General features: G+C 43.4%; 1 protein-coding gene and 1 pseudogene across 1 annotated transcript in view; both read left to right on the forward strand.

Moving 5' to 3' along the window:
* Positions 1-2,164: 2,164 nt before the first annotated feature.
* TMEM14A (transmembrane protein 14A) overlaps positions 2,165-22,068 on the forward strand; it is a 38,300-nt gene continuing 18,396 nt past the window's right edge. Inside the window, exon 1 of the mRNA XM_063632155.1 lies at positions 2,165-2,277. The gene's annotated coding sequence lies outside the window, so the exon portion shown is untranslated. The remainder of the gene's footprint in view (positions 2,278-22,068) is intronic.
* On the forward strand, positions 8,859-9,341 carry LOC129473278 (SH3 domain-binding glutamic acid-rich-like protein 3; annotated as a pseudogene).

Below are 22,068 nucleotides of genomic sequence, written 5' to 3' on the forward strand. Positions count from 1 at the left end.
AGCCTGGGCAACATGGCAAAACCCCGTCTCTACTAAAAACACAAAAATTAGCCAGGCTACTTGGGAGGCTGAGGCAGAAGAATCACTTGAATCTTCTGCTGCGGTGGAGGTTGCTGTGAGCTGAGACTGCGTCACTGCATTCCAGCCTGGGCAACAGAGTGAGACTCAGTCTCAGAAACACAAACCAAAACAAAACAAAACACAGACTGCTGAACCCCATCCTAGAGTTTCAAATCTGGTGGGTCCGGAATGAGGCCTGAGAATGTGCATTTCCAACAAGCTCCCAAGTGATGCTGATGCCACAGGTCCAGACACCACACTTTAAAGATCACTGTTTATATGTAAGAATAAACTGAGAAAGGTCGACCATGTGACGTACTGCTTTGCTACAGTCCCAGAAGTTAAGCCTCACCCAGCAAAGATATGGGCTAGGGCTTCTTGAGACACCGCCTGGGCAATGGAGTGTGGGGGCTGGTGTCCTACAGGTGAACCCACTTGTGAACCCAGAAGCCAGACTACAGCCAGGAGTCCATGAGTGCTCAGATCAGCTGATGCTTGGGTGGCGGGAAAACTTTTTGAAATACAAATTTAGGGTTTCCCCCTTTCCCATAATTCCTATTACTCTAGAAGCTGCCCTACCTGTGCTTCTCTCCCCCAACTCTCTCCATTCCAGGCCACAGCTAGAATAGCTCTGTTCTCATTGCATCAGGGAAGGGATGATGTAGTACAAGTGAAAGAAGAAGTCTATTCCCTGGCTTTCGAACATCTAAGTATGCAGGCAAGTTGGCTCATGAGTGTATGGACAGGGCACCACACTCAGAAGGGCTCTGAGCCTGGGGTTTAATGCTCCTTGGTGACTGTCTGGATATTTTTAATACTTTAATCTTTGATTTTGTGTCTTGTAAAATCCAGTGGGACAATGGCATGTGCTCCAGGGGCTTGGAGCCTTGGCTTTCCTTCAGTCCTGCCTCCCACTTCCTCCAGGAATGGGTTCTCTGCCACTCACTCCCCTGTTTCTGGGTGCCACAGGTCCTACCTGCTTGGCCTTCCTCTCCTTGAGTCCTTCCGTGCCTGTCAGTGGCCTTTTGGCCCCAGGCTGCTGGTGCCACAGCAATTTGGTAGACAATTCTGCAGAATCTCTTGCCATTTCCAACCCAGGAGCTAAGTGTGTGCAAGCAGGAAGGTTGCAATCCCTTGGTGTTGCCTGCCTGTCCCGGGTTTATGCTGTGGGTCCATGGGAAGGGGAGACTGATTTTGTAATCTCCAACCTGAAATTTTCATTGTTCACCAGTTTCAAAAATGGCATAGCTGGCCTGAAACAGCCTCAGGAAACCTCTGCATTTTAGAGTGGCAGTGACGTAACAAAGTGTCAGCAATAGCTCGACTGAGATTTTTCACTCTTCCTAGCATTGCATGGGAACAGAAGACTCATGCTTTTCACCTCAAAGAAGTAAAGAAATGAGCAGAGAGAGAGCTGGAACTAGGGAGCCTGGGGTCAGAGATGACTTAGCCAGACCAAAGGCAAAATAGAAAGAGGGATGCCTCAGGGGATGCCAGCATGGATAGATGAACCCAGACTAGGTGAACCCCACAAGTGTGTGCATGGTATAAATTCCATCTTGACAGATTAAGTTCTTGCCATCAGATGAAATGGGGGTTTGAAGTAGAAAATAAGTTGCATTATAGAAAAAGAAAGAATATTAAATTTCTTAGCCAGGCATGGTGGCTCATGCCTGTAAATCCCAGCACTTTGGGAAATTGAGACAGGCAGATTGCTTGAGTCCAGGAGTTTGAGACCAGCCTGGGCAATATGGCGAAACCCCGTCTCTACAAAAAATACAAAAATTAGCTGGGCGTGGTGGTGCCTGCTTGTAGTCCCAGCTACTTGGGAGGCTGAGGTGGGAGGATTGCTTCAGCCCAGGAGGTGGAGGCTGCAGTGAGCTGCAATCACACCACTGCACTCCAGTCTGGGTGACAGAGCGAAACTCTGTCTAAAAAAAATAATAATTTCTTGCTTCCTTTTTTATAGATTAAGGTTTGCAGCTGCCACACTTGCCGCCAAAATGGGAAGAGGAATTTGCATGTGTTAAGAGCATGCAAGAAAAGGAAACCTCTTATAGGCATGAGAGCTGGGAGAGATTGGTCAGACCTGGCAAGAAACCACTTTTCAGGGGACTTAAAAGAGGGCTCTAAAAGTCAGCCACAAAGGCCAAATTACCCAAGGGGTCAAGAAACATAAAGACTGAGGCTGGTCAGAGGAAGCCTACCAAAGAAGCAGTAAGTATGGACGCACAGCTTTCTTATAAGAGAGCTGTTTAAATTGCTCTTTAAAATATTTTGTTCTATTACAGACATATGTTCCTTTTCTACTTTATCTGGGAGAAAACTTTCCTTAAAGCCACGTAGATAAATGGTTGGGAAAAAAAAATGCTGGTTGCTAAGGGCAATGCCAGGACACAGGGGAAAAACATTTGATGAAAATTAACAAGAACTGAGTCTCAGAAAGACTGAAAAGAGCGAAGTGACCAAGAAGCCTGATTTTTATCGGAGAAAATTTTGTTTGATTTTTTCTTTTGATCAATATCTTCTAATTTTTTCTTTTTATTGATATCTTCTAATTTTTCTACAACAAACATGTTTTAGTCGTGCAGTTTTTACAAGTAGAGAGACCTCTACAGTGCAAGGGGACTCATAGTGCTTGTGGTAAAAAGGCATTTATGATTCTAATCTCCCCTTCTCTGCATTTGAGAGAAAAGGAGGAAAAAAAAAAGAGAGACAAAAAACCATAGTTTCATTTTCTTCCTCATTAGCTGAATCCAGACATAAATGAAAGAACAAACATTTCCAGTGAGGAACCAGGAAGAAAGCAGAGGCAGGGAGGTCCCAGAGGGGACCAGGTCTTTAGAGGCCCAAAGCCTAATAGGAGTCCTCTCAAGGAGTTACTGCAGACTCAATAACAGCCTACCTGCAGGATGAACCACAGCAGGTTACTGTGCTTTTGGGATTGCACTGGTGGTGACAGGAGGTGCATTTTCTGACCAGACTAATTCCATGCCAATAAAAATTCTCATATAACCAAATATGTTCCAGATTGCAGTAAATAATACAGAGCTCAGATAAAACAGAATCCACTGCATTGAAAGTGCGGGAATGGTTCCCTGGAGCTCCCTGGAACTGGATTTGACTTATGGAAGGTTTTAACTTCTCCATTGGGTGCCAAACCAGCCATAAGAGAGAACTCCTGATATGAATGCAATGCATACCTGTGATAGATCAAAACAGAATAAGCCATTCCAAAAGCCAAAGCACCCAAAGAAAACCAAAAGAGAGAAGGGAAATACAGACTCAGAAAAAAAAAAAGGCACTTGATGACTCAGAGTAGAAAACTGATTTGTTCTTAGGAATCAGGTAGGGTGAAAAGAGGTTCTTCAGAAGGGGGTCAAATCCTGACTCATTTGAGAGTGTACGCCCTACTTGGCCAGGTGCCCTTCTGTATTGGGGTGGCCTCTATGCAAAAAGAACTGGATTCTGACTCTCAGAAGCTCATGTTTCCTCTCTGTCAGGGATCTTGTTTAGCTCATGATGGAAATTTTGTCCTCATCAGCATCAGTTTTCAAAATTCTACACACTGATATAAAATCAAGAGGGAGGGAAGAATCCCTTTGGGATGTTTCTTATCATGAATCTTCAGTCCCTTCCTAACGTTCCTGGGAATTTCATCCACATACAGAGATCCCATTGACTTCTGTGGTTCTTGTCAAAGCCAAATTCAAGAATGGAAAAGATGAGCTGGAGTCAATTTCATGTTTTGGACTCATCAGCTAAGTTCTGTTGCAGTCGGGGGTCAGAGCAGCTTAGCTTTAAGGAGGCAGAAATAAAAGAGCTTGCTATTCAAGTAGCTGGGGGTTTCTAGCCCTCTGATTGTAAATGGATTCGATGATTTATATGCAGACCATTGAGCAGGGGATGAATGAACAGCAGAGCTCTGCGGTGTCCTTTTTAAACATGCAGTTCAGCCTGTTTTGGTGGTAAATGTAAACATGTGCAACTAAAGGAAGTGCTGGTATCAAAAAGCCTTGCCAATTTTATTTTATTTTAATTCTACAACACACAAGGGAGGAACAGAGTTTAAGAAAGTTCACTCAAACCTGTGCAATCCAAATGCTTTCTAGAGACATAAAACATTGGGATTTTGAAAGACTTCTCTGACTTACAGATTCAATAAGAAAAGTTATAGTTTTTTATTCACTTAGGCTAAAGCCTCTCTGTATAATATTGCTCACTCTTCCAGGAAGAGAATGGAGGAAAATTGACCATGGTATAATTATCAGAAATTCGTTCCTTGGAGGCATGAGTTGTTCTGTGTTATCTGTAAATAAGTCATAAGACTTTGCTTCATTCACTCATTCATTCATGGATTCACTTTGTTCATTCAAAGAACATCTATTAAGTCCCTTCCCTGTACCAGGCACTGTGCTAGGCACAGGACATAAAAAATTAAATAAGATGGATTCAGTTTCATGTAAGGTAGAGTAAATAATATCTCTCCCACCAAATGCAGCTATAAAACCTGGATACATTAAGCAGGTATTTAAGTACCATGAGAAGTAAATATTAGCAGGTAGATTGAGGAAAAGACTATAATTTGAAGTACCACTAAACTGAGGGTGAGCTTATGACTTTTTTTCTTCTGGTACTCCCTGGCCTAGATTTAAGGCAGCCTAAAACCTAGACGTGAGCATTGCCAAGAACAGGGAGAGAGCTCCAGGAAAACCTTTTAGTCCTGACATGAGGAGTGCAAAAGGAGTCTCCTAAATTTTCCATTTTCTTTTGTCTTTCTTTTTCTTTTTTCTAATCTCTCACGTCACCCAGCCTGTAATGGCCCGTAGGCACCTAAAACTCAGGGAGAGGAACTTCCTTTCTGACTGGAAGAACTGTGGTTCCCAAAGGGTGGTGCAAATGCCTGTTGTTTTTTTCTCTATCCTCCCACCACTTGGCGCCTGTATTAAAGAGTCTGATTCTATTTTTGATGTTTGACTGCTGACAGCTTTCAAACCTCACCACTCCCCCTTCCCCTTTGGCCCCACATCTGGGCAGGCTGATGTAAGAGCTCAGATACTCCCTTGGCACTGAATGGAAGTTCAAACCATGTAAGCTCCAGCCCACATGCAGAAACTCTCACCCCAGCCTCGCCCGCTAGCCATCATAAAAACAGGCCAGTACTCTTTGTTGGCTCTCTCAAGCCATTTTCAGATCAACTTGGTGACTCTGCTTTCCCCAGAAAGCTTCATCTTGTGAGTGATAAGCCTCTTTTTCTCCTCTTGTTGCATGTGTGGCATCATTGATCTCAATATCCAAACTAAAGTTTGTTTTGGGGAGGGGCTCATTTCATTTTGGTTGAGTGACCACAACAACCCCAGACAAGGGCCCAGTTATGGGAAATGCAGAGCAGATTGGGCTCAAAATGGGACTTTTAGGCTTTAGGGAACCAGAATGTACCAGGGAGATCTCAGAGAGGAGACAGCTGGGAAAGTGACCCCATCGAGTTGTTTTAAAAACTTGAGGGTGGGTGCAGTGGCTCACACCTGTAATCTCAGCACTTCAGGAGGCTGAGCAGGGAGGATCCCTTGAGTCTAGGAGCTCGATACTAGCCCACACAACATAGTGAGACCCTGTGCCTACAAAAATTATTAAAATTAACTGTGGGCATGGTGGCGTACATCTGTAGTCCCAGCTACTTGAGAGGCTGAGGTGGGAGGACTGCTTGAGTTCAGGAGTTCCCGGTTGCAGTGAGCTATGATCATGACATTGCACTCCAGCCTGGGTGAGACAGCAAGACCCTATCTCAGAAAAAGAAAAGACAAGAAAGAACGACAGAGAGAGAGAAAGAGAGAGAAAGGAAAAAGAAAGAAAGAAAGAAAGAGAAAGAAAGAAAGAAAGAAAGAAAGAAAGAAAGAAAGAAAGAAAGAAAGAAAGAAAGAAAGAAAGAAATGAACGAACGAACTTGGGCTTATTCCCAAATGGTGCATGTGTAGATCTGACCATAAAAAGCGTATCTTTAGACTTTGAGAACTGTACTGTGGGAGACACCATTACCCACGTGCCAGACTGGCCACTAGGTGGCATAAACATCAGCTGGATCTGCATTGCACTGCAAAGCCTTTGCAGACAGAACTGACATTGCAGCTGCAACCCACAGAAGGTTGGTCACAACTTGGAGCTTGAAATCAGCTGGTTTGACTGATGGCTAAAGCAAAAATGTCAACATTCCATCTGATTTAAATAACACCAAGAGTCTCACAAGGTAATATTCAAAATGTCCAGGATGTGATCCAAAGTTATTCAGCATACAAAGAACCAAGAAAATATCAATTTACATGTGTTAAAATTCACAAACTGTACACTAAAAAAGTCAGTTTTACTGTATGTTAATTTAAAAAATGATGCCATTTCCTTGCAGGGAGTACACAATCTAGTTAGGGAGATAGAATCATAAATGAATAACAACATGATGTTTAATACCCTATGATGATTTAAAACAGAAACATGGATAGGATAATAATGCGGGAGCACAGAGGGATACCTAGCCCCGTCTGGGGAGTGGGGATCAGGAGATTGAGATTAGTTTCCAAGAAGAACAGATATTTTAGTTGATTCTGAAAGAACAAGTAGAAGAAGTTAGGTAAAGTGGAAGAAGGTATTCACACCTAAATAAGGGGCAGTCTGAGCAAAGATATCAAGAAAAGTAGAGGTGGGAAGTATAAACGGTTCTATTTTATTGGAGTATTAGCTGACAGGCAGAGTGGCAGAAAAGATGGTGGATTTCCCAGGACCAGGTCATGGAAGGCTTCAGATACCATCTTATACCCCATTTAACCCTATTAGAAATCCTATTGGGAATAAATGCTTAGTTTTGTCAACATTAACACGATGGTCACAGCAAAATCATGGCACCCCTGTGGGCCTTGATCTCTTGTGGCAGAAACTATTGGTATGCACCAGCGTCTGTTTGGTCTTCCCTGTTTTGCAGCTTCCCTCGCAATGAGGTTGGCTGTGTGATCAATCCTGCCTATGGATGTGAGGGAAAGTGCTGCATGCCATGCTCTGGGTTTAGATGTTAAGTATCCAGGGTGCCTTTCCAGAACTCTGTTTCCTTTCACATTGACCTTAAAGGCCATGTGTTGAAGAGCCATGAGACAAGATGGAAGGAACCTGGATCACTGAGTCATCACTTGACTGACCAGGAATCTCTATGAAGCGGTTTGCACAAGTGTGCAATAAACTATCCTCCTGTTAATCCACTGAGATTTCATACTTTGTTTTTTAATACATTATAGCCCAGCTTATTTGACTAACAGTTTCTCCATCTCTTTATCAAGAGCATGAATAGCCTTCCTCCAAAGTCTTTTCCAGCTCCATAAATCCAACTTATTCTAAGGAGGCCCTCCTCCAGTCAGCTGGCTCCTTCCTGGTGCCTTGCTCAGGCTTCTTGGGATCTGTCCTGCCTATGTTCTTCCTCTCCAGGATAGTTCTATATCTTACCTTGGAGAAGGATCATGACAGCAGAGGCACTCAGGATTGGAAAGGTTCTCAAAGCTCACGTAGGCTACCTTACTTTCTAGTGCCTGAGTCACCTCTACAACATCCCTGCCGAGTGGTGGTCCAGGGTCTGGTTATTGAAAACCTCCAGTACCTGGAAACTCATTGCTTCGACCACACAAAAGTTCCTTCTTTCTCTATATTCTAAAAAGCACATTGCACTGCCCATAATGACTAACCCCCGTGGACTGCACCTAAGTTCTCCCTATTTCATTTTTTAAATGAGTAAGTAGGGACTCCATTTAAATGAATGAGTAGTAATTGCACTTGAGATATCTGAGCCTTTTTCTGACCTCTTCCCATTATGGTGACATTTTTTTTTTCTTTACACAATGGCTGTTTCCGTGATGAATTTGTGTAGCCTGTATGTGAGTTGAGAAATTATCCTTATGTCCATCATCTCCATGTGCCCACGAGCAGAGAGCTCTTTCTTTGAGAAAATCTTGTCTGTAATGTCAAGGACAAAGTCTGCTAATAAGTCATAGCTGTCCTGCAGTTCAAATCTTAGGAGTCTTTAAGTCTCTATATCTCCACGGGGAATCTCTAAAACCACAAACGTCTTTAAAAGGTCAATATAATGAAAGAAGAAAACAAAAATGAATATCTTTATCTGGCTGGAAAGTTTTAACATGAAAGCTTTTTGTAGTGAGGGACTCTCTGATATAGAGGCTATTCAGTTCATAATGCTGGATAATCAAACACAAAACTACAAAAGGAAAAATTGACCAATTTGACACATCAAAATTTCAAATTTTACCTTGCAAAAAGACTGCTGAGAGCATGAAAATACAGACCGGAAGAAAACATTTGCAAACCACATATGACAGAGGACTAGTGTTTAGAATATATAAAGAACTCCCAAAACTAAACAGTAAGAGAAAAAAATCCAGTTAGAAAATGAGCAAAAGACATTAATATAGTTTGGATATTTTCTTCCACACATGTTGAAATGTAATTCCCAATGCTGGAAGTGGGGTCTGGTAGGAGGTGTTTGGATCATTGGGGCACATCCCTCATGGCTTGGTGCTGTCTTCATGACAGTAAGTTCCCACAAGATCTGGTCATTTAAAAGGTGTGTGGCACCTCCCCCAGCTTGCTCCTGCTTTTGCCATGTGAAGCGGCTGCTCCTGTTTTGCCTTCCACCATGACTGCAAGCTTCCTGAGGCCTCGCTAGAAGCTGATGCCAGAGCTATGCTTCCTGTACAGCCTGTAGAACCGTGAGCCAATTAAATCTCTTTTCTTCATAAATCACCCAGTCTCAGGCATTTCTTTAAAGCAATGAAAGAACGGCCTAATGCAGACATAAAGAGACATTTCACCGAATAGTGGCAAATAAGCCCATGAAAATCTCATCGTTAGCCATTACAGAAATGCAAATTAAAACCAGGATGAAGTCTCCTCATAGTGCAGCTGCCATTACCGCTGCCCTCTGCCCTCCGGCCTGTCAATCTACCTGCAGCATGAGCAGCCTGCACCTCTACAGCACATTGGTCACTGGCTCCCACAAAATCAAGTCCCAGCGGAGTGAGGTGACCTGAATCCTGGATAGGAAGCGCATCCAATACCAGCTAGTGGACATCTCCCAGGACAACGCCCTGAGGGATGAGATGCGAGTCTTGGTGGGCAACCCCCAGGCTGCCCCACCCCAGACTGTCAGTGGGGACCACTACTGCGGGGACTTTGAGCTCTTCACGGAGGCTGTGGAACAAAACACGCTGTAGGAGTTCCTGAAACTGGCCTGAGTCAAGCTGGCCCACAGTTCCCCTGCTGGGTTCCATCACCACACTCTACTTACAGCTCTCACCTGGCCATGAAGGACCTTGTGACCAACTCCCTGTCATTCCTAACTTGACCTTAGAGTCCCTCTCCACAACACAAACCATCTATCCTCCCCCTTTCTAAAGTTAGTCTCCTCTATTCAAAGGCAACATTCCTTACCAACTAGTCTCAGAAGTTGTCTTATGCGACAGCCCCAAATGCTGGCACCTCTGTTGGTTCCATCAGCCAGAGCTTTGCCAAAGGCCCCACCATCCCTCTCCCAGGAGGACCCTAAGGACAATTAAATGTCCTGTTCCACTGGAAAACACACACACACATACACAACAAAAGAGAAATCATGATGCAATATCACTACACACCTAGCAGAAGGGCTAAAGTATAAAGTAGTGACACCACCAAATGCTGGCAAGAATGTGGAGAAACTGGATCACTCATTCATTGCTAGTAGGGATATAAAATGGTACAGCTTACTCTGGAAAACAGTGTGGCAGTGTCTTAAAAAACTAAGCATGTACTTGTTATATAATTCCACTCAGAGACATTTATCTCAGGGAAATAAAAATGTATCTTCACAAAAGCGATCTGTATACAAATGTTTATAGCAGGTTTATTCTTAATAGCCCAAACCTGGAAACAATTCAGATGGTTAAACAAACTGTGGCATATCCATACCGTGGAATACTGCTTAGCAATAAAAAGGAATGAACTATTGATACGTGCAACGACCTGGATGAGTCTCCAGAAAATTATGCTGTGTGAACAAAGCTAATCCCTAAAGGTTGCTCATGGTATGATTATATTTATATAACATTCTTGAAATGACAAAATTATAGAAATGGAGAACAGATGAGAGCTTACCAGAGGATAAAGAGAAAGTTGCAGTGGGTGGGGAAGTGGGTGTGGTTATAAAAGACCCACAGGAGGAAAGGATCTTGTGGTGATGAAAATGTTCTGTATCTTGACGGTATCAAAGTCAATGTCCTGTTTGTGAAATTGTATTAGAATTTTGGAAGATATTAACATTGGGGGAAACACCACTGAGGGAAACTCTTTGTGTTATTTCTTACAACTGCATGTAATTCTGCAACTATCTCAATATAAAAAAATTAATTTTAAAAACACTCCCCAGCCGGGCACGGTGGCTCATGCCTGTGATCCCAGCACTTTGGGAGGTGTAGGTGGGGGGGGGATCACCTGACATCAGGAGTTTGAGACCAGCCTGGCCAACATAGTGAAACCCTGTCTCTATTAAAAATACAAAAATTAGCCGGATGTTGGCGGGCACCTGTAATCCCAGCTACTCGGGAGGCTGAGGCAGCAGAACCACTTGCACCCATGAGAAGGAGGTTGCAGTGAGCCGAGATTGCGCCATTGCATTCCAGCCTAGGCAACAAGAGCAAAATTGTCTCAAAACAACAACAAAACACTTTTCATACCTAGGTTGCAGCCCATAGCAATTAAATTACAATGTCGGGAGAAGGAGCCAGACATCAGTATTTTTAAAAGATGTCCAGGTGATCCAGCAGGCAGCAAATTTGGGAACCACTGAATTAGGCATCTCAGAAGCCTCTGAGATGTTTAAGAAGAGAAAGAAACAAAAGTCCTAAAGTTCTCTTTATAGAGATATCTTTGTAAAAAGGAACAACATAGATGCATCCTATTACATTTTGGCCACAGCCTCAGTCAGTATGAGGGAGAGGCCTTGGACATTTCTTATCCATCTGACTTCACTAATGGAAAACTTAAGCCTAAAAGCCAACATTACTAACCACTTTGCTACTGGAATAATTTACCAAAAATGTTTTATTTATTTATTTTTTTATTTTTTGAGGTGGAGTCTCACTCTATTGCTCAGGCTGGAGTGCAGTGGTGCAATCTCTGCTCACTGCAACCTCTGCCTCCCAGGTTCAAGCAATTCTCCTGCCTCAGCTTCCCCAGTAGCTGGGATTACAGGTGCATGCCACCACACCCAGCTAATTTTTTCTTTTTTAAATTTTTAGTAGAGATGGGTTTTCACTATGTTGACCTCAATGCTGGTCTCAATCTCCTGACCTCAAATGATCCACCTGCCTTGGCATCCCAAAGTGCTGGGATTACAGGCGTGAGCCACCACGCCTGGCCCCAAAAATGTCTTTAAAAAGCCATTTCATGAATAATGCAATTTCTTCCCCTTCATCATCATCATAATACAGTAGATTTACAGTTTCACTTTCTGGGGTTTTAGCCAATGGTTGTCCAAAAATATTAAATGGAAAAATTCCAGAAATAATTAATAAGTTTTAAATTGTGCACGATTCTGAGTAGCATGATAAAATCTCACACCATCTGCTCCAGCCCACTTGAGATGAAAATCATCCCTTTGTCCAGCATATCCATGTTGTATATGCTACCTTTTCTTTAGTCACTTAATAGCCCTCTTGGTTATCAGATCAATAAAACATAGTAGACTGTAATACAGTTCAGTACTATTCAGTTTCAGGCATCCACCAGGGGTCCTGGAATGTACTCTCCATGGATAAGAGGGCTACTGTAATCTTTATGAAATGTGGCCTGAGAGGCAAGCTATAAAAATGCTCCTAGGTGTTCCACAGCCTGCGTAAGTTGTTACAGGTGGGTTGTTCTGTTTTAAAAGTAACACTTCATCTACACCTGGCTGGCATTTCAGATCCCTTTAATATTCACTCCCTTATTTCCAAGAATTTTTTTTTCTTTTTTTTAACACAGGGTCTCTCACTCTGTCACCCAGGCTGGAGTGCAATGGCACAATCCTGGCTCACTGCAGCCTCATCCTCCAGGGCTCAGGTGATCCTCCCACCTCAGCCTCCTAAGTACCTGGGACTACAGGCGCATGCCACCACACCCAGCAAGTTTTTGGTATTTTTTTGTAGAGACAGGGTTTCACCGTGCTGCCCAGGCTAGTCTCAAACTCCTGGGCTCAAGCCATATGCCCTTTGGGGGCTCAGCCTCCCAAAGCTCTGGGATTACAGGCGTGAACCATTGCGCCCAGCCCTTTCTAAGAAATTTCTTAGAGATCCTGCTTAAACTTGTTATAACGAGCAGCCCTCTTAGAACAAACTATAAAAAGAAAGGAGAGAGAGAGGGACTGAATCGTTTCTCATTAAACTTGTACCCAATTTGACCTTAACAGTGAGCGCGTCCCATTGCATTGTTGAGAAGATTTTAGAAGGTTCCTGAGTTGCATATTTTCAAGTGTGATCATGCTCTATTTTTCAGTGTAAGCCTTCTCTTGGGATTTTTTTCTTTTAAATTAAAAACATTGTTTAAAATGTGTTATCAGAGTAACATTAATGTAATGAGAAGAGGCAACCTTATCAGATAAGATAATCTGGTTTTCCTGAAGGATGCCATTTTCACTGCATTAGGTTGTTTGCTCACAGAGACCTGTAGACACATAGATTAACCCTGCACATCGTCTTCTTTCTCACCAAGCCAATTTTCTGTTTCATTTTCACCCTCCAAGAATCACAAGTACAGTAGCAGCTCCATGGGGACAAACAGAATAGGAAAGATTGAGTTATCTTTAATATTTGTTTTTGTTTTTTATTTCCAAGAAAATCTCTTTTAGAAAAGATGAAGTTGTCTTGTCCATATATGCCAGTGAATGCATGTAAATCCATTTACCATAGAGAAGAACACAATTCTTTTACTGTTAAAGCCAAATAGAAGAGTCAGTAGTCATGTCATCCAAGACAGAGGCTCTTCTGGCCTTCAATGTACAGAGACATGTAGCATTAAATTCAGTTAAGGGCAACCAATGAAAAACAGGCTACACGCAAAGATTACCTCTCACCCCATCATGCAAAGTTTCCATTCAGCAACATCTGGAGACTGCACAGCCCATTTGATTTAAATAGAAGTCTCAGAGGCAGAAACCATACTCAGCCCAGATTCTTTGTGAGCATAGCTTGTTGCTGAACCAATTCACTCTGCTTCTAATTCACAAATCTTCAGCCCTAAGTAGCCTCATTTGCCACCTAGGGCCTTTGCTCGGTCCATTCTTGCTCCCTGCATTGTGGCTCCCCTGGCTCTTGGCCTGCTGGCTCCCTCTCAGACTTCAGGTTTCAATTAAAATAACAGGCCTTCCCACTCCCCTTACTTCAGAGTTAGTCTCTGACTTGGCACCCTGTTGATTTCTGAGTCCTATTCCAGGGCTTGACATCTCATAGTTACTTGTTGAATTAATAAATGTTAACTCCAAAAACTAATAATAAATGCTTTCTCCCGTTAAAAAAGTAGATATTACACCATTTTTTAACAGAACAGTAGTGACAAATAACAATTGATCATCTTAGCTGGGTGTGGCAAGTATCAGCCACTTGGGAGGCTAAGGTGAGAGAATCACTTGAGCCCAGGAATTTGAGGCCACAGTGAGTTATAATCTTGCCACTGCATTCCAGCCTGGGCAACAGAGTGAGACCCTGTCTCTTAAAAAAAAACAAAAAGAGTATATTTTAGTTAAACATACATATGCCTGTGATCATCAAATATCAAGACTGTAATGATTAGCTCAAGCCGTTGAGAAACAGAAGCTGCCTCCTAATGGTGACATGCAGGATGCTCAGGCAGAATTTCAAATGGGTGCCACATTGAGTACCTGACCACTCTATTTCACAACTGTTCCTCCTCTGGATGCTTATATGCATTTATTATCTATTCCATTCACCCATCCAATAAGCACTACTACTCCTTTAAGCCTCTTATGAACCTCCTCCACTAAAGTTTAAGCTTCTGGAGACCAGGGACAACTCTTTTTAATAATAATGTCAAATACTATTGAGTATCTCCTACGTGCCAGTCATAATGTTATGTGTTTTCCTGTATTAATAATGTATGTGACGGAGCTTTGACTTAAACCCGGACAGAATGACAGCAGAGCCTGCAAACCTACACTTTTCTTAAACCTGGATCTGGGCTGGGCATGGTGGCTCACGCCTATAATCCCAGCTCTTTGGGAGGCCGAGGTGGGCAGATCACTTGAGGTCAGGAGTTTGAGACCAGTCTGGTGAAACCCCATCTATACTAAAAATACAAAAATTAGCCGGGCATAGTGGCGAGTGCCTGTAATCCCAGCTATTCGCGAGGCCGAGACACGAGAATCGCCTGAACCTGGGAGACGGAGGTTGCAGTGAGCTGAGATCACACCACTGCACTTCAACCTGGGTGACTGAGACTCCGTTCTCAAAATAAAAACAAAAACAAAACCAAACAAACAAAAAGCCTGGATCTGACACTTCTTAGCTGTTTGCATGACCTTTGGTGAGTTGCCTCAGTTTCCTCCTCTGTAAGGTAGGGAGGATAGAGTATCTAACTCAAAGATTGTTGTGAAGATTAAGAGAGTTGATACTTGTAAAATGCTTAGAATAGTTCCTGGCACACAATAGGTACTCATTAAATGTTTGTTGTTTGTTGTTGTTCTTGTTATTGTAACCGTTATTGCTTATAGGAAAGTCCCTTGTCTGGGAAACCCTCAGTCCTGGTTTTAGCATGGAAACTCCCATGGCCTTGGTAAAAGTTCAAAACGGGTCCATATGGCAGGCGGAGGACAGAGAGTCAGCCTGGTGCCCTGGTGGTCACTGTCTACTGTCCTGCATCTTTTTCAGAGCTCACCTCTGAAAAACTGCCCCTTAACGCTTTGTAATTGCCACCCTCTCAGTATTTCAGGACACTGTACTACTTAGCCAACAGGGTGTACAGAAATCATATACCTTTTTCACACATTCTTCTATGTACTAAGCTTGTCCAACCCGCCTTATTCTGTTGTTGTTGTTGTTGTTCTGTTTTGTTTTGTTTTAGGCTTTTAGCAGCCTGAAGCCGTGGTTTTTAGTTTCTGTCTCTAATGAAGCTGAAAAGAGGGCTGAGGAAGGGGTTTTACTGGCCCAGCCAGAAACAGAAACTAAGAACCTGTGACTGTATTCAGTCTCTTTAACATCCCTGATTGTAGACCATCACTCTATTTTCCCCACTTCCTGTTAACTTTTATAACTATCTCTGAACTTTAAGAGAACACTATTTTGTGTTTGCAAATAACTTGCTAAAACGTCTTTCCTAGACGAATGAAACCCTAGCGTCTAGTGCCCCCTGCTGCCCTTTCATAGGAAAGGCAAGAAGGATGAAAGTGATTCATTGACAGTAAAATTTTTACTTGTCGAGATTTCAATAGGAATCAGTATAAATATCCTAAATTATATTCACGTTTCATCTTTTCTTTGAACCTACTCCTTGACTTAGTTTTTTGTCTTGCCTTTGCGAACATTCATTTTTGCTTAATTATATTTTTCTCATTTACATTTGCTTTCCTTGAATTTCCTTTTGGTTGTTTTGCTTTTGCGATTTGAACTTGTTTTGTCTTGGCTCTTTCTCACTTTGGCCATGCCTTGACACGGACGCGCGGGAGCGAGAGGCTGCGGGCTCGGCGGGCGGAGGGCGCATGCGAGCCTCTTGGCCCTGGGCCTGCCCCTGCAGCCCTCCCGCGGGATCTCTTGGACCCTCTGGAGGGTCCTGGCTCTGAGACATTGCTAGAGGACAAATCCGCCGGGATTTAGAGCGCAGCCAATGGGACAGCGGTGCTGTTTCATTTTCACCCTCCAAGAATCACAAGTACAGTAGCAGCTCCATGGGGACAAACAGAATAGGAAAGATTTTGCCTGAGTGTCAGGCAAAATTAGCCAATAAGCATGTAGTTTGGGCAAGGTGGGTCCGTCCCCTAACTCGGACCTTATAAAGTGTGCCCGCTGTTCCCACAGAGCCGGGCTGGCCCAGGCTGAGGCGGTTGTGGCCATGCTGGGTGTGTTAGAAGCAAGTTAAAGGAAGAAGGTCTTGGGGACGACGGGCGCCACCGAGAACGCATACGAGGCCGTCCCCGATGGCGGGTCGCCAGGGGGGACCAGAACGGCGCCAAGGCCGACCAGAAGAACGGCGGCAAGAACGAGGGGGACGCGGGGCAGGTGCTGTGGAGTTGGCTGGACCTGTGGGATCCACGTCTGCGCCGTCCAGGAGCCGCCCAGGGGAGAGAGCGGAGACTCGGGAGGGGGATGTGCGTTCCGACCCGGGCAAGGCTTCCCATCCCTCCCTTCCTCTTCTCTCCTTCCCTCCACCTGGGCTCGGAGTCAGGATCTGACCGCGGGCTCTGCCCAGGAAGACCGAGTTCCTTGATAGCGACAGCTGGGCGCCGGGGAAGACAGGAATAGAAGCCCTTTGATAAGAGAGTTTTTAGACTAACTTCCAGCTGTGACGAGTGCATGGGGCCTGCGCCCTGAGAGGTTGCCTTTCCTTTTCCTCTCCCAGCCTGGGGGTTTGTAGTGATGTTAAGTTCTGGTAGGACCAAGGTGGATCTCAGTAAGGAGGTAGAGTAGATTTGTGAACAGCTGTCGGAGGTAGAATCTTTGCAGACCCAGAGTGGGTGGGTGTAGACACTTTGCCATGGGTGGTGGCTTTATTTGTAATCCTCCCAGTGAAAGCTTTGGGAAATCCAGCCCTCCCAAACTCTTGGCTTTCTTGTAAGACTTTTTAAGCGCATGGCTTCGTCGTAAGACTTCTCGTGGCCATATGTCTCACCCTACCGTTCGTCTCACCAATGAACCAGACCTGGGATACCAGCAAAAAGGACCCAAAAGACTATTTTACCGCAATTGAAGAGGTCGTGGACCATCCCCCCAAAATGAATCCCAAAACTGGAAGACCAAGAGGGTTGACGTTTGCTATCTTGAAAGATGCAGCCCGTGTAGAGAAGGTAAGCTGTGTATTCCATCAAAGGTCTGTGTGTGCGGGATTGCATTTCTAAGAGAAGGCATTCCTGGATCATGATCATTTTGTCTGAGCTGCATGTGGCCAAGTGCACTGGGGGAAGCAGAGTTTAGGAACTTGTTCCTGTATGGATTAAGTGGGAAGTGAAAAGTATTAAATATATGGGCTGGAGTGGTCCAGGAAGAGGAGAGTGGACATTTAGTACCTGTTTGGGCCCCTGCACTAAATGCTTCACATATGAGGATTAGAAAAACACCCAAAGATGCCCGAGATAGGCATTTCAGTGCCATTTTACAGAAGGAAAAACTAAGATGCAGAGAGGATTAAGCAACTAGAAGAGACCACATAGTGAGTAAAGCGTCGAACAGCAAGGATTCCAACCCCAGTAGCCCAGCTTTATGTCTAGAGGAAGCAAGTCTTAGACTGGGACTGTCAGGCAAGGAAGAAAACTCAGAGCATGGACAAAAGGCTTGGAGGGAGTGAGGACCGATTTATATGTGTTGAGGTAAACCAGGTGGATTTCTGTTTTGGAGAAAATTGGGAAGTCAGGCTTAGGTAGAGGGTGGTGTGTTTGGAGGGGGTAAAATATTTTGTGCACCTGTATTTTGTGTATTCCACCTGTGGTAGAATCTTGCGGCTCAGAAAGAAAGAACCTGCCTCGGGTAATGCTACTAAGATGCCAAAGACAATTAGAACCAGAGTCTATTTAACCCCCTTCTCAGAAGAAATTGTCCAGGTTTTAGCACTGAAAGTCTTACATCTTGGGAAACTGCACCGTCCCAGTTTTAATGCTAAAAGTCCCTGATCCTGGGAAATCCTTTAACTGTGGTTTTAGCACTGACAGTCCTGCTTCCTAGGAAACTGCTTACTTCTGGTTTTAGCCCTGAAAGTCCCCAAACCCCTTAGTCCTTGGCAAATCTGGATGATTGATCCACTTACCCTTCTGTTGGAACAGATCCTAGAGCAGGAGGAGCACAGGCTGGGTGGCCATAGCATGGACCCCCAAAAAGCCACTGTCATGAAAAAATATCCTGTGAAGAAAATCTTTGCAGGGCACCTGAACTCCCAAAGCCACTGAGGAGAAGGTAAGGGAGTACTTTGGTGAGTTTGGGGAGGTGAGTTTCTCCCCAGGATATGGTTTATGCTCCCCACCAGCCACCAGTGGATGCTTTTTTCTTTCTTCCTTGGCTGGTGGAGTTGTCAGTGGAGCTGCTGTCACCTCCTTTCTTGCCTTTGGAGGGCCGCCTTTTCTGAGTTCCCTGTAGGGCCTGAGCCAGGGGAAGGCATTGGCCCTGAGCTTTGCCTGTGTTTCCAGATGGAGGCCATTGAACTTTCAGTGGATCCAAAGTCTAATAAAAGACAATGTCTTGTTTTCATCACCCCCCAAAGAAGAGGAACCTGTGAGAAATATTCTGGAGAAATGTAACACCATCAGTGGAAGCAAGGTGAGGAGTCTCTACCTCCATGTGCCTCCCTTCCTACCTCTGGAGAGGTAGCCCTTTGGTTAATGGCAACCCCATAGGGTAACCAACAATCCCATTTTAGCATTGAGAGCATTGTGTCCTGGGAGACCCTTCCCTGGAATGTAAATAATCCTGGTTTTAGCAACAAGTGTGGAAGGTTGGAGGAAACCCACAAAACCCATTAGTTTTGGAGGGTCTTAAAGCAACATTGTCTTTAGTATCAAATGGATGTGGCACAGATTATTCATCATCTTTAGTTGTTGTCACCCATTTGACCATCGATACTGGCAACCATAATTTGTAGTTCAGAATGGTCATCCATCCATCGTTGCATCATTCAAAGTGATGTGGCTTAAGTGGATATAACGAATATTAACAGTTCATCTTCGACTTTGCCTGTGGATTAATTGGTGTGCTTTGTAACAAGATAGTGCTAGTTTAATTTTTTAACATTGTGAATATTGTGACCATGTTTTCTAAGAGGTCAGATAATGAGAATGTTGTAATACCAATGCAACCGTAACCCCATCACTGAAGAAGAAGGCTAAACAACTATGTAATTTTAATGATGGATGGAAGGACACATACTACTGAACTAGGCAGGTAAATAGCCAAAACAGAGCATACTACATAATATACAGAAAAAAATTTGAGATTGGACATGGTGGAGAAGGGGATGTGCAAGCACATATGGAGGGCAAATCTCACAAGTAAGATGGGACAGGTGAATGCTTCTAAACCAATCAAAAATACTTTTGTTTCCCCAAAAGACACCAATTTTCAGTCAAAAATAGCAGCTGCTGAATTAGCATGGGCATACCAGGCAAACAAGCATGCATTGTCATAGCATTCCCTTGATTGCTCTGTGAAACTGAGTGAAGTTTCATTTCCTGATTCAAGAATTGCAGCTAAAATATCCTCTGGACAAAGAAGAAGGGAAATTTTTTGATAACAGATGTGTTGGCCCCTTACAGTATAAAGCCGATTTCTGTCATATCTCACCAACAATCCTGGTTTCTATGGTACATCAGTTTTAAGTAATATGCCAAATCATGGCAGCAAAAATATGTTCCCTCTAGCTGTTAGGTACTTTGACTTGAAAACAGGAGTTTCAAATCATCTTCATTTCTGTGAGGATTTTAATGAAACTGCTGAAATCATAAAATATTGTTGATATTTTGTCTAAATACAAACTAGACTTAGCTCATCTATCTGTGTATTCGTCAGACAGTACAGATGTAAAATTTTGGCAAATTCCATTCAGTCTACAAACTTCTTACCAAAGAAAATGAAAAGGTCTTATCCATTCAATGCCTTGTACATCTTATATACAACACTGCTAAAAAGGGATGTGAGTTGCTTAAATGTGACATTGAGACTTTCATAATGAAAGCTTTTGGTTACTTTTCAATTTCCTCAAAAAGTGCAAAAGCACTTAAGGAGATTTTTGACTTCACAGAAATGGAAGGTAACCTCTTGAGACGTGTACCTGCAAGATGGCTGTCATTGCGGCGAGCCACAGAAAACATGCTAAAATGTTGGCCTGCCATAAGATCATATTTTCAAAGGACAAGAATAATGTCCTTTGACATTGTTTGAGATCTGAAAGGAGAAAAAAATCAAGAATCTGAAGTGGGCCTTAAAAAAATCAGTAAGTCCCTTGTGACTTTGATTTTTATGAATCTGTCTCTCAAAAGCCAGGGTGCCCCCAGAAGAACTGAGACAAACTGAGTTTCTGAACATTTGAAAATTAGGAGCAGGCTCAGGATCCACAGGGTGTAACCATCCCGTGAGGCCCTGCTTGAGCAGCCAGCCAGTCAGTGAGGCTCTTCACCTTGCTTCCATTTCTCTGATTCCACCTATGTACAACTTACGAAAACTTGCATTACTATAAACTGGGAGTTCTTAAATTGGAATCTGTGAATCTAAAGGGGCCAGAGGATAGAAATCAGGAAATCTGAAAACTTCGATGGAAAAAAGAAGTTTTTATTTATTTCCATCAGGAAAATAGACAACAAACCACAGCAGTATTAGTACCTGTGTCTCTGTCATAACCAGGAATCACAGATATCCATGTTACAGATATCTTAAAATATTTATGTACAGCACCACTCTGAAATTATGGTAATAATTAGATCCACCCCCCAGGTCTTGTAATCTTATATGTTAATAAAGAAGCACATCTATTATGTGACAGATTTAAATGTTTAAGAATTTGATTTCAATAAAATTGCATTTCAATAAAATTGGCTTCCTTTGCAATCCTGTGTATTTTATTTTGTGCATTTCTCCAGACTGCCAAAGGGGTTGGTGACACATTGAAAGTTAAGAGTCTCTGCTGTGGATCATACATAGAAAGCTTTACAAAATGGTTGAGGGGAATAGGCTTTCCTGCATCCTTACCTTGGGCTGTTGCCTTTCCATTAGCTGGAGAAGGCAGCAGCCAGTGCCTATGAGTTGAGAGGGCAGTGGTCCCTTTGCCTAAGAACCGTGCTGTTCCCACATATTCAAGGGTATGGAATTCCCATAATATTCAAAGAGTTTTTCTTTAGTTTTAGGTGATACGCCTTAGTAGGAATATCATGAGGCTGTTTCCAGCTTCGAGTATGTTAGTAACAGGGTGTAAGAGATCTCAGAGCATCTAGTCTTGGCCATATCTTAAATCCAGGCACTGAGGTCCAGAGGGGAGTTATTTACCCAGGTCCCATCAGATGAAGATACTGAAGTATTCCAAGAGGATTTTAGTTTTATTGCAAATAGGATAAGTGTTCTGAGAGTGTGAGGAGAGACGGAAGGAGGCTGGGGTAAGGATGGGCATAGAAGGGGATGGAAAGGAGTGCTGAGAGAACTCAGAACCAAACTTCAGGCTATCACTTTCTCCATGCCACATTCCAATGCCTTGCCATCAACTCTTCTGTGAATCTTCAGGAATTGTATTAATTCCCCAGGACCAACAGACTTTCATAAGTTAGATGTAGTTCTATTACTTCCCTGAAGCACTTTTTTGCACAAAGAATAGATGTAGCAAACAAACTTCACAAGATTTAATTTTTGAGTTTCCTTTTTTATTCTGAGGAATTCCGCTGTAATTGTCAGTGGCACAGAACCTCTAGAGCTACTTCACTATGACAGCCTTCTTCAAATCTCCGAAGGGCTGTTACATAAGGAAGAGGGTTGGAGTAAGAATGAGATGATAAGTTGCTACAGGGAGGCATAATTTAAAGTCAATTTAAACTGTAATCCCAGCACTTTGGGAGGCAGAGGCAGGAGGACTGCTTTGAGCTCAGGAGTTCGAGACCATCCTGGGCAACATAGTGAAACCCCGTCTCTACAAAAAAAAATAATTAGTCGGGTGAGGTGGCACACACCTGTAATCCCAGCTACTTGGGAGGTTGAGGCTGGAGAATCGCTCGAACCCAGGAGGCAGGAGGCAGAGGTTGCAGCGAGCCGGGATGGTGCCACT

The sequence above is a fragment of the Symphalangus syndactylus genome, chromosome 23 (genome assembly GCF_028878055.3).
Source record: "Symphalangus syndactylus isolate Jambi chromosome 23, NHGRI_mSymSyn1-v2.1_pri, whole genome shotgun sequence".
NCBI lineage: Eukaryota > Metazoa > Chordata > Mammalia > Primates > Hylobatidae > Symphalangus > Symphalangus syndactylus.